The 13,772-nt window shown below is 39.6% G+C and overlaps 1 protein-coding gene across 7 annotated transcripts in view; it reads left to right on the top strand.

Annotated features, from left to right (window-relative positions):
• The window catches only part of LRRC3B (leucine rich repeat containing 3B), an 84,783-nt gene extending 71,828 nt beyond the window's left edge, over nucleotides 1-12,955 (top strand). For all 7 annotated transcript variants that reach the window (XM_075922014.2, XM_089776626.1, XM_075922013.2 and 4 more), the window contains one exon: nucleotides 5,803-12,955. The gene's annotated coding sequence lies outside the window, so the exon portion shown is untranslated. The remainder of the gene's footprint in view (nucleotides 1-5,802) is intronic.
• The last annotated feature ends 817 nt before the right edge of the window (nucleotides 12,956-13,772 follow it).

The following is a 13,772-nucleotide window of genomic DNA, read 5'->3' as shown; positions in this document are numbered from 1 at the left end:
AATTCTCTTCTGAGACTAGACTGCTAGTGATGAGAGGTGCCTCTTTGTAAAAACAGAAATGAAACAGTTGTGCCTTTTCTCTCCCACCAGAAGCAGCAGCAGATCTTTTGATGGACAGGGTGTGATTCCAAAAATGGGGAATGCGTGTGGGGCCCAGAGGGAGCAGCACTACATGTTACAATGAGACTGGCTTCTCAGTGAGTCACAGTGCTAACTACAGGGAAGCACTCTAGCAGTTTTCACTGTGAATCACCCATATGATAGCTACATCCTAGTTATCACTTCACTATTACTTATGCACATCCCCCAAGAAACACCAGATGCTGCAGCTTTATTTTTAATGCTTATGTTGGCCATGTTTATGGCTCATTCAGAGTGAGGGAGTCTCTCTCTATAGATTTATGAAGTTCAGAAGAGTTGTTTTTTCATAAGGAAATGTCTTTTGCTTAATGTGTGTTGTTGTGAACATGGGAATTGTTAAGCTTTAAACCATGATGCTTTATAGAGGGAGAGTACTGTCAGTTGTTATGGAAAAATGTACAGGTGTCCTTAATTTTGTTTATATTTCACTCAGTGAGCTTAACAATAAATCAATGAGTATAGGATACAGGGCTTTTATGCAGTATTATGTGTATATTGCACATAAGTGTGCATGGCTGAATACTTATTTTATTTAATTCATCTACACTTAATATATACCATTGCTGCATATACCTACAGGAAATGACCTACACTGGATATTCCATGGAACTTCTGTTTTTCCATTCAACTTTGGTACCCCTTGCTTTGTAAACATTGGTCATGCAGCTGCTGTACCTACTACATTTCAACTCACCTCCGTTCACACTTTCTCATATTAGTCTGGACATATTAGTGAGCCAGAAAAGAGAACAGGCTCACTTGCATAGCTTATGCTTTCACTTAATTAGAATCAAAGGGTTGGAAGAGACCTCAGGAGGTCATCAACTCCAACCCTCTGCTAAAAGCAGAACCAGTCCCAACTAAATTATCCCAGCCAGGATTTTGTCAAACCAGGACTTAAAGAGAGTTCAGCCTTCTAGCCATGTTGGTGAATTATTAGCAATCTTCCCAAATACAACTGCTGTTCTGAGAAGAGGATCAATACCAGGAGAAAAATTGCTAGGTGAATTGGACAGTTTATGGGGTGGTGTTTTTTTATTTTATTTTAAAAAAGTAGACTATGGGCCTGCTTATAAGTACATTTTTTCATCCTGGTTTTTTTGTGAATAGTGTCTGTGGACCAATTTTCTTTTATTTGCATTTGGTAATGGGTAGGATTTTTTACATGAATGCTTTACTCAGTAATATATATTGTAAAATGACATACTTTTTTTCCTTTCTCCTCTGGGGGGGAGGGGAGAGTAAAAAATAGTTTGGATGTTTTTGTTTTCTTGAGATTACTCTGAATTGCCATGTTATACAGTATACTTTAAAACTACAAAACCCAACAAACTCCAGAATACTGGAGATGAGATTTTAAGCCCTCTCTGCTGATAAATTTAAGCAATGATCAAATATTGGGAATATTTTGAGCCTTTGTGTGGAAGATGTATAGGGTATCCCCGCTATAAGTCGCCCCGGTATACATCCATTCCACAGTAAAGTCATTGACGCTTATAACACATTAGTTCCCTACAAGTCCTCTCAGTCCCTGCACTTAAGTCATGCAAAACAAAAATTGCACAAATGAAAGTTAGCTGTGGAGGGGAAAAAAATCCCCGTTTTTAGTTGTTTCTCTCTAAGTCCAAGTATTTTGGAACGTATCTTGGACTTATGGCAATGACTGCCTGTATTAGAGATCTCAAATATATATTGTGAATAGTCACCTTAATTGAATCAGTAGACTTGAATCTTTGCTAAAGCTGCCTTTAGTCCCCATAATCTCATAGTGACAGAATGAAACTGGTACTGGTTGCATCTAGATTGGCATGATTTTGCAGAAATACTTTTAATGGAAAAGTTTTTCCCTTAAAAGTATTTCCGCAAAAGCGCATCTAGATTGGCACGGATGCTTTTGCGCAAAAGCATCCGTGGCCAATCTAGATGCGATTTTGTGCAAGAAAGCCCCAATCGCCATTTTAGCCATCGGGGCTTTTTTGTGCAAAACAGTTCTTCCCTGTCTACACTGGCCCTCTTGAGCAAGTATTCTTGCGCAAGATGGCTTTTTCCCAAGCGGGAGCCTGAAAGTATTTGCGCAAGAAGCACTGATTTTGTACATTATAAAGTCAGTGCTCTTGCGCAAATTCAAGCGGCCAGTGTAGACAACTGGCAAAATCTTGCCAGTCTAGATGCACCCACTGAGTACAACAAAAAATTAAAATAGTCTCTGTAAATATCTCTACCCTTCTCAGATGCTCACTGTTAGTCTCTGCTTCTTGTGATGTAATAATGTGTTCTCAAGTTATCATAGGCCTTGTCTTCACAGCAGGAATTTTTTTTTTTTTTTGCATGTTAACACAAATATGTTAAAATACTACTGTACACAAGGCAATTGTCGTTTTATGGTCAAGGTAAACCTGAGGCTCTCCCATAGGTTTTACTTCAGCCAGTTAACATGTCTTAAACTACACATGCTTTGTCACCACAAGGATTTCAACACATGTTAAAAGTGCACCTTTTTTTGCTAAAGACCATAGAGTCCTCCAAGATAGACAACCAGATAAAAATGTGTAAAAGAGAAAAAAACAACCAGGAGGGGAAATTTTTAGAAGGAAAAAGCCATCCAGTAATTTTAGGCATTCTACAAACCTCATAAGCAAGCCATTTTTGCTGAGCACCTTTTGAGGCTGACCTTTTATCTTTTTTTTTTTCTTGACTTATGGGTGTTTCAAAGTTTCATTTACTTTTTCTAAGGACTCTTATAAATGTAGTTCTACCTAGCATTTAATTCTACCAGTAGAAGAGAATTCCTTTTATTTTGGATTTAGCCAAAGTGACTCAAACAGACAGATAACATTTAATTATGACAAAAACAAATATTTTATATACTTTACATTGCTAAGTAATTAGATACAGTGGAAAAAAAGGAAAGTTTGGTTTTTGAATTATGATCATGCTAAAGTTTTAGACTTACACAGCAGATTGTGGGGCTTGGCCATATTGGAAGGGGAGATGGAGAACCTTTGTGTTACCATGACTTCAGAGATGCTGATCTGGTCCATGCAAGAAAGAAATGGCTTCAGTCGTATTATAGCTTATGTTCGTCTGCCTGAAAACGTCTCTATCAGTCAGACTGACATCCAGGCATTGGATGAAGATTGCAGGGCCCTGGCTATGTGCTCTACATCCAGGAGTGCACAGGAGATAGCATAAACCATAAAGCCACATGGGGATTTCCCTATGATTAGGAATCTAATTAAGCCAACTTTAAGGCTGTATTGTATCATCAGAGTGATACAGAGCAATCTTGAGGAACCAGAATCTGACTCTAAGGTAGTATAAAATGAATACATCTTCTAAGTTTCTCAGGTGTTGACTTTTCAGCTTTACCTCAAGTTTTCAGGGGCTGTTTTCCCCCCATGCTAATTCCAGCTGTGCTATAACATTAACCTGTTTTTGGAGTTTAGTATTACCTGAATGATTTAAGTTGCATTGCCATTTTGTTTTATTTTCTTGATGACCACATTTAATCTTCAACTAGCTGTCTCGTTTGTTAAAACTACTGTCTTGTTTGTTAAAACTGCTTTTCTCTTGTTTGTGGTGATGGACTTCATTGGGAAATATGTAAATGGATGCTACTTTTTTTCCCAAGTTTTTACATGTCCCTTGTATCACATGTTAAGTTTAATAAATAAACTCAAGTAAATACACTGAAGCTTTTTTAAACAGAATGCTTCTGGATTTAAAATACAGTAAACTTTGCCCTGCTATTTTAATTCAAGGCTCTGTATGAAATAACTTTATTGACTTAAATTATGAATTTTTTAAACTGATGGGATAACTATTCTTACAGAGTACAAACTTGGAAGTTCATTGAAACCTATGTTTCATTTTATTACAGTCAGCAATTGTGAAACTCTACCAGACAGCACCCCCTCTTTTAGGTATCGTTTGTGAAACTATTCAATTTCAAATTGTTGTGGAAAAGGCTCAGTTCTGCTTTAATTAGTGCTATTGCCAAATGTACCAGGTACACTGATCATAATGTACCTTGTTACCAAAAGTACCTGGGGATGAAATTCTGCCCTCCTCTCCTGAAATCAGTTGGAGTTTTGTCATTGGTTAAGTGGGGTCAGGAATTTCACTCCCTGCATGTGTGCTTTTAAAAGAATGTTTGATTAATCAAGAAGTATTCAGAGCCTCTGTGTCATTCTGGAATTGAGAATAAAAGAACCCTTAAAAATGGTGTGCTTGCTGGAGAAAGACTGTTTGAGAGATGCCCTCTTGGAAAACTAAGACAAGCAGCTGGAGATTTTCTCAATGTTCTAATGCAAGGGTGGGGAACATACAGCCAGCAGGCTGGATCCAGCTTGTGGCCAGGGCCAGATTAAGAAAGGAGCTTTAGAGGCTGCAGCATAAGGTCCTTGGCTCAGGGAGCTCCTTTTAGCCCAGGGCTCTGAGCTGCAGCAGCTGAAGCTCCTGTGTTCTGAGCCAGTCTTTCCTGGCAGGGGAGACAGCTCTGCACAATACCATTCCTGCCTCCCTCTTCCCTCCCCCCCCCAGCCCAGGGCTAGCTCCCTCTCTGCAGCTCCCATTGACCGTGAATCGCAGCCAATGGGAGCTGTGGGGGCGGGGCTTGAAGGCACATGTGGGGCTGCACAGAGCCACGTGTTCCCACCACCACCAAACAAGAGCTGCCTCAGCTAAGTGCCCCACACCCCAATCACACACTCCAGCTCTAAGCCCAATCCTGCCCCCTAACTCCTGCCCAGACCCCTAATGGATCACAATGATAGCACTTTATTTGTTGACAGTATAAACAGTGCATAAATAACAAGGGACACATTCTGCTCTTTAGTATGAGGGTACTTACTGACTTTTTCTGAACTGCGTACATGTAACTGTAAAGAGCTTCCTTCGTATTTTGAAACCTGTAGCAAGCATCTCTCTCACAGTCACTTTTCAGTAGAATTATGGCAACCAGTAGGAGACTAGGGGAAACAGAAATTTATTGCTTAAATATGTGTAGTCTCCAGTATTTTTCACAGTCACTTTTGCTGAGCATGAATGATTTTGAGATTGCTTGGGTTTTTTTGTTTTGTTGTTGCTGGAGTGAGCTAAATCGATGTAGTTTGCCTTTTGAAGGAATGTGTTTTTATATTTTCAAGTTTACGTCTTCCTTGGCAAGAGGAGGTTCCATGGAGGCTTCATAACCTCTGAGTTTTAGTTTAAAAATAATTAGCAAAGATGAGAAAATTAAATATGCAGAAGGACTTAACTGCAAACCTGACAATAGCTGGTACCCAGTTATTATTCCTTCAACTAAACTACTTTCATTGCATTCAGAAGTCACACAGACACATGAACATTGAACACATCATTATGGCTTCAAAGAGATACTCCTTCTATTCCCAACTGACAGTTTGAGAGAGAGCCTGCAGAGATTTAAAAATTCATTATATTTGTAAAATCTTCAGGGTAAATTCTGAATCAGTACTGAACTGCTTCTCTTTCTTACACCATTAGATTTGTTTTGGCGCATCAACACTGGAATGATTGCAGGCATGAATAGTACTCAGTTTATAGCTGGTAAAAGAGTAAGGGTTACAACTGTTCTGATGCTTTTAAATAAAATGTGTTTACAATAGTAGGTGCCTGACAGACGTGCTCTTTCTGCTATAGGTGTTGGCTTGAAACCTAAAGAAGAGGACCCAGCATGCAGCACATACAGAAGTCTATGAAAGGACATATGCAACCTATCCCAAGGATTTGGAGAAGTGTTTCCTACTAGCAGACCTGATGGAGCTGCTCCTAGTGAACATTTAACAGTGGTTCCTTTTTGTTTAATTGCATTGGTTTACCAAATTAAATCCTTAGCTGTTCTACCCTCTTATTCAATTGTGTGTGCTCTAACAGTGCAACTTGTTTTATAATCATGAGACTTAGAACCAAACAGCCTCAAAATGTGGATTAGTATGTGTACAAATGAAGCAGAAGGGGGTGGCAGTAACCTAGTAGGATCCAGGATAGAGGTTTGTCAGGAAGGGAAAGCTGGGTATACTAATTACTAAAGTCTGAAACTCCTGTAGTGATTTAAGTGGTTCTAGATATTCCAGTCTAACTCTGTTTTGCTCTCTCTAATTAATGATCCAATATTGAAATGTGTTCTGTAGGTGGAAGTGATGGCACAGAAATTAAGCCCTTACTTACATTCCCGGAATATACAGATACTTATTTGCTAAGTTAAGTTTTGCATGTCATGCCTCTGCTTCAGTCTGCCAAGCTATTCCACCCCCGCGATGTAATAGCTTCACCTACCAGGAGGCAGCAGACTTGTCTTGATTGCCTGTTCAATATAGGGGTAATCTGCCTCTAAAGCCAAATCCATCATTCTTATCTTGGCTACTAAATATCTGTCACTTGCAGATTTGTTTTTGTCATGACAACAGGGGCCTTCCAAGCTAAGCATATTTGCAAAAGTTAATGTGAAGACTCACCAACACATTTGATCCAGGGTACAGAAGTTTGTTCTTTACCCTAAAGGAAAAAAAAATCTTTGTAATCTGGAGCAAGCTTGTGTGGAATGTCCACACTAGCTGTTACAAATCTATTAGCTACCTCTCGTAAATTGCCCATTAGTTAACACTAGAGAATGAGAGTATGTCTTCAACAGACTGTTCTGTCACTCCTCTTAGTGTGTCAGGACACTTCTTAGCAACATATCATAGACCTTCATAGGTGCTCTTAAGTTTTGTCTTCACTGTAAATAAATATATATATATCTTTAACTGGTTTTAGCCATGGATAGCTAACACACCGTTGACTGTCCTGCTGCAAAATCCTAGTGGAGGCAAGGCATGTGTAGTTATTGTGAAGCAGCTACACAAGGTCAGTACTGTCCATGATTGACCTTGTCTAGTTTTCTGACAGTAGAAGTTCAGGACCAGAACCTCGTAGTTATGTAGACTGCTAACTCTCATTGTTTTCACACTGGGTTTTTTTTTTTTTTTGCATGATGACACAGCCCTGTCAGAGATAGTGGCTAGCCATACCTGAGATGCTTATTGTCAAGGAGATAAATATCTCTCACAAGTGAGTACAGGAGTGCCAGAAAATATAATGGAGGACAAACCAAAAATTAATTTTATTAAAACAATCTCTTCCAGGAACTCGTTTCACTTGAGCTTAAATAACATGGATGTGAAGTCTTGTTGTTACCATATATATGACATAAACAATGAACGAGATTCCTGGTAAAATGAGAGGCAAAGCAGATTCAAAAGAATTGTTTGCTTAATCTTTAGAAAGGTGTATTTATTTTAAAAGGTATCTGCAAAGAAAAATAATAGGTTCATGCCTTCCTTCTCCCCTCTTTTTTTTCTTCCTTTTTGATCTATAAATAATGCTTGGAACCGTGTTTGAAAAAAGTTTGTGGGGTTTTTTGTCTTTTTCACTAGAAATTCAGAACCCATCTAAACAGTAGTCTCCTGCCATGGCAGAAAATGTAGTGAAATTATGTAAACCAAATAAGTGAATGTTCAGTGATTAAGAGGCAAAGGGATTTTTAGGCAGACTCTTTTAAATTTAGCTGCTAACAAACCAGCCCCAATTTTCCTTCAATTATTATTTGATATATTTGGTAAAGGAGCTCTATGCTAAAGAGTCAACACCTTTTCTTCTTCAGGTAAGAGGTAAAAATAATCATCCTAGTACTTCTTGCTATTTTTCAGCAAAAGCAGGAAAAAACAAACTGATAATTCTAAATGAAAACCCTCAGGAATTTCTTTTTAAAAATCACTGGCTTTATACATCCATTTATAGAGGGAACGGACACAATTCCCACTTTTAAAGAAATTCTTTGCAGGTCACCTTTAAGGGAAGGAATGTTCTGCATAAAAGATTTTTCTATTGAACATGTGCTTGCTTGAGTCCTAGGTATTTCATTCCAAGTTGATCTGAATTCCAGCTCTAAGTCTGCATTAGGACCAGATTTACAATACCCCAATCAAACCTTGATTGGCGTATTGTAAATCTGGTTCTAATACAGAGATTTACAGATGGATTACTGAGATCAGCTTGAAATGGTTGAGATTTAAAAGCCAGGGCTAGAGAACTACAGATCATCTAAGTTAAATCTTCAAGATAATTTAGAAATAAATATTCAAAGCAGGCAGATGTGCAGTAATCAAGAGATTTAAATTAAAAAGAAACTGTTAGTTTTCACACTGCATCATGTTTTAGGTATTTTCAAATTATTTTAGAAACAATGAAGAAAATCGTAAAGTTTCTAGCCCAGGTTTTGAGATTCAGTATCCTATCCTAATGTAGTACTTTGTCAATGTAACATTGGCAGTAGGCAGTGAGGCCTCTTAAATACAGTATACTGCCTACCTACATTTTAAAAATATTAAGTCTGGTGGGAGATTGGGGACTGTCCAAGAAGCCTTCTCCATCCTTTGTGAATGGGATCCAGCTTTGGCAGCACATTGCAGTCTTTGCCTTCAGGTGCATGTGGGGATTGCTCCTTACCTGCACTGATGGGCGCTCTTATCACTCCCCCCTATCAGTTCAGTGCCACCAGAGGAATAGAATCCATCAGAGTAAGAGGATAGGGGGGTGGGGCAACCTTTGCCATTTCTCTGCACACCAGGGAGCAAGGCTGTGTGCAGTTTGTTCATTCCAGCCAATTGGTAACTTCCACACAGAGAATCCCAGCTGGGTTCTATAATTATTCATATTTGTACCTTATTATGAAGATCGTATTTTCCCCTCTGTTAGTCCCTATCTCCAGGGATTGAAAGCAGAGTCTGAAGCCCTTGGACTAAGTAAGTGCAGTGCAGATCAGTGCTGGAGAGCTGCCAAGAATTCCCAGCAGAGGCTAAGCGTGTAACATGCTTTGCATACACTCACAAAACAGCTACTGCCCAGTACTAGATATTTTGTGTGCTCTACAGAGCACTGTCTCCAGCTGTGATTTAAAAGTGTATCATGCACTTTGGGTGCAACCACATTCTAAACAAGATACACATGTTAATGGTACCAGTTGGTTGCCACACCTGGGAGCAGCTGAATCGGTGCCTTCTGCAATGCTGTCTCTTCTCAGAAGGCTGCAGGTGTGTGCATTAGTGGGCTGTGAGACAAGACTGAAAGCAATCTACTGATAGACAGACTACCTGGTAACCCACACTGAGGCTTCATGGGTTTGGGATTTTCTCTTGGGTTCTTAAAGTATATTAGCACTGCCTGCCCCTCTCAAGGTACTAGTTACAGTAGTTTAAAATTGGTTTCCTGACAACCTGCTGTGCATCACAACATCTTAAACAAATGCAAGGAATTAGATTTACAGACTTTAAGTCCAGAAGGGACCATTATGATGATCTAGTCTGACCTCATGCACACTGCAGGCTATAGAACCTCACTCACCCATTCCTGTGATTGATCCTTAACCTTGGACTAAATTATTGAAGTCCTCAAATCATGATTTAAATATTTCAAGTTATAGCAAATCCACCATGTACATTAGTTTAAACCTTCAAGTGACCTGTGACTGAAGCATCAGAAAAAGACTAAAAAACAATTTGCCAATCCGACTTTGGGGAAAAATGCCTTCCTGACCCCAAATATGGCAACCAGTTAGATCCTGAGCATGTGAGAAAGATCCACCACCCAAAATTAAATATTTTAATCTCATAGGCATGTTATTTGTAAAGCTTACTGTACAAGAGAACACTCTAGACTTCAATCAAATCTGCTATTTTAGGAAACCACCCCTAAAACATAACTGAATACAATTCTATGAACTCTTTATTAAGCAACCTATTTGCATTAGTCTCGTCAACGGTTAAAACAGATTTACCATCAACATGAAGGAAGACCAGCCTGGTGATAATTAAAATGATAATACTGTGAATCAAGGGCTGCAGATTCTGGTAGAACTGTGTGAGGAAAAGTGTTTTGACACCATTTTAATAACTTTTTTCTTTGTTATTTATTGAAAAATGGTTTTGACATCTTTTCAGCCCAGCTCTAGATTTTATTCTTGGCTCTACCACAGTCTTCCTCCAAGCTCATATCCCTTCTTTAATTAAGCCTCAGACTCCCCATCTGCAGCATGAGAGCAATCATTACGCAGGCCACTGATGTAGTGTGAAACTTTAATGAATTAAGGTTTCCAAAACACTGTAAGATCCTCTGATTATTATTGTGTGTGTTAGGCTCGCACCAGAGACCCCAGTCAGGAGCCAGGCTCTGGTCTGCTTGGTATTGTACAAGACCAAGTGTTTACAGTTCAATTTACAATTCACCAAAGTGTTTACAGCTCAGTTACACACAAGATATAATAAGTGGATATAACAGATATAGAATGAAATTGGAGAGGGTGAAGAAGAGAAATAATGATATGCACATACAGGGCTGGATTAAGACCTTTAGAGTCCCTAAGCACTGAAAAGGTTATGGTGTCCGTCCCCCCCCATATGTAATTCAAAATAAAAACAATACTATACCGTAAAATCTCATTTATTTATTTATTTATTTTTGGTGCCCCTGCTTTGCTGGTGTCCTAAGCACGTGCTTAGTCTGCCTATTGGGTAATCCAGCCCTGTGCACATAGCTGGTCCATAATCACATGTGCCAAGATGGATGCTTGCTAACATAGAACTACTCACATAAAATAGGGACAAGTCATTCCTACTAGCCAGATCATGTAGTAATTTCCAATGGGGACCCACACCAGAAGTAGATTTTAAAAGGACTCGGAAGAGGACAAGATAGTGGCTTCACAGAGTAGTGGAGGAAAGGCATTTTCTGCGAAAGGACAGCATGGAAGAAAACATTAGGCCATTGGATAGAGTGGTGGACAAACAGGTCTTATGGAAAGTGCTATGCTAGTGGAAAGATCATTATTAGCATACTATCCCTGTTAGAGTGTATTTTCACTATAGTGCCATGCACATTGCATTGTGGTATAGTCATTTATTTCTCCAAGTGTTAAGCATTTGGGGGAACCACTGTGCAAAAATTTAAATTTCATGGAAATTTTTGCTATTGTTGACATTTTTCAAAATTAAAAAAAATTATGAAAGCTATTTGGACATTTTTTCAACTAGCTTAAACTTTGTTAATCATAACTGTTTTATTGTTGAAAATACACATTTAAGGAACAATCATTTATGCATTGCATAGTGCACTACCATTTTTGAAAAATATCATGGGAATTTGTATGTTGCATTGCTGCTCCTTTGGAAAACTACGTTACTAATCTCTAACTGTTTACATTAGTTTTATTGGATTTTGGTCTATGCAGTTCCAAGACAGATAGAATGTACCAACAGGGTGGTTTTAGCAGGTTTAAAAATGGACTGACTTCCATTTTAAGTGATGTAATTCTTCTGATGCTGCTAGGCCTTCAGAAATAATGAACTCACGCAAATTGCAGTTATCTTCAGGAAGGCTACTAGCATTCAATTGGGTGAATATGCATGTTTCCAAAGCCATTAAGAAGTTAAAATTAAACAGTATGTGTTGTCTGTGCTGCAGAATTCATTCCTTAGCCAGGGCAGACTGTTCCACAATATAGATAAAGATCTTCCTATTTATTTACTATTATGTTGTATTAAAATGTAAATCTTTGCAAAGGCTTCAGTCATAGGAGGCTGCTCACCTGTGATTGTGAACAATGGCTGCTGAACCACACCAACAGCTCTGAAGCAAGCTCATTTACAGAGTTTTAGATTAAGCAACAGTAGGAGGAAAACATGCTCAACTGCAGTTATTTTAGTACCGTTTGATGTCTTGACAATTGGAAAGATCCTACTTTGTTAGAGTTTTGCGGCCAGAACCTCAGCAGACTTTAAATGGTGGTGTGCCACGACAGTCAAAGGAGCTATGCTGATTTACAGTTGCTGAAGATCCAACTGATAATCTTTTACCATAAGGTAAATGATAATGCTGAGACTGGCTCTGTGATACGTATGTAATACCTATTAAAAAATTGGGCCATGCAGAAAAGCTACAGGGCTGTGATTACTCCCTTCAATAGACATTAATATTTAAGCTAAATTGTACACAGCATCTAAAGCTTTTATATGATAAATTTCAAATGGAAACAGACTTTTTAACTTTAGTGAAATGTCAGTTCTTAAAGCAAAAGATTTCACAATTATATTGGCTGAGGAAAACCAGAAAGCGCTTTTCTCTTCATAAGAATTTTCTTCCTGATCTTGGAACAGAAACTTAATCTATCTTAGTTTATGAAACAATTTACTGGAGTAAACAGTCTACCAAAAAATAAATGACCTCATATTTTCTATGTTTATAAATGTACTGTTGAATGAATCACTTCAGAATTACCCTGCCTCAGATCAATAAATAAGTAAAGGAGTTGGGGTTTGGAACAAGAAAAAAATCGAGACCAGCATTTCATTTTAAAGCACTGAAGCTAAAATTTAGGCATAGATGGTCTTAGATTTTTAGAATTTAACTGATAGTGTGTAGAAAAATTAACCAAAATATGTTGAATGATCACGGTTAAAAAATTGCCACTTGCCAGCAAAAATTAAATAACATTCCCTCAGCAGTACTGCAAACATTGAGGTGACTGGCCAAGTTTTAAGGGTGACCACTGTAACCTGATCAGAGCTCTCTCAGGCTGAGCCCAGTTGACTTTAGTATTTGTTCTGATTTAGCTACTGGCATTCCAAAAATACACCCAGGAAGCAAAATATAAACATGTCCCTTTCTTTTTTTAGGGTTGTCTGTAACTGTGACACAGAGTCTGAATATATGAGTTAATTAAGAAACTGAAAGAATCTAGTCATCCTAGTGTTGTCTGCATTTCTTAGGGTATGTCTACACTAGAAAGTTAGTTCGAACTAACGGACGTTAGTTCGAACTAACTTTCCTATGCGCTACACTAGCGCTCCGCTAGTTCGAATTTGAATCGAACTAGCGGAGCGCTTAGTTCGAACTAGGTAAACCTCATTTTACGAGGACTAACGCCTAGTTCGAACTAGCTAGTTCGAACTAAGGGCTGTGTAGCCCTTTAGTTCGAACTAGTGGGAGGCTAGCCCTCCCCAGGTTTCCCTGGTGGCCACTCTGGCCAACACCAGGGAAACTCTATGCCCCCCTCCCGGCCCCGGACCCCTTAAAGGGGCACGGGCTGGCTACGGTGCCCGTGCCAGGTGCAAGCCTGCCAGCACCCAGCTAGCAGACCCTGCACCTGGCACGGCACAGAGCCACCCACCCGATGCCCCCCAGCCCACCCCCTCTTGCCGGGACCAGGCTGGCGGCTCCCAGGAGCTTGCCCTGGACCGCAAGAGGCGGGCACCTTCCTGGGCTAGTGCGGACATCGTGGACCTCGTCCACGATCTCCGCACTAGGCACAGGAAAGTGGCCGTCTAGGGCAGGAGAGCTGCCAGCCTGGCCACCCAGGACCAGGTGTGCATGAAAATCAAGGGGGTCCACTGAGACCCCCGACACTGAGCCCTGAGCTTACAATGGCCGTACTGGGTCAGACCAAAGGTCCATCTAGCCCAGTAGCCTGTCTGCCAACAGCGGCCAACCCTAGGGACCCTGGAGGGGATGGACCGAAGACAATGACCAAGCCATTTGTCTCGTGCCATCCCTCTCCAGCCTTCCACAAACTTTGGGCA

The sequence above is a fragment of the Pelodiscus sinensis genome, chromosome 2 (genome assembly GCF_052426305.1).
Source record: "Pelodiscus sinensis isolate ZL-2025 chromosome 2, ASM5242630v1, whole genome shotgun sequence".
Lineage (NCBI taxonomy): Eukaryota > Metazoa > Chordata > Testudines > Trionychidae > Pelodiscus > Pelodiscus sinensis.
The sequence above is the reverse complement of the archived record's forward strand: the minus strand, read 5'-3'. Positions and strand labels throughout refer to the sequence as shown.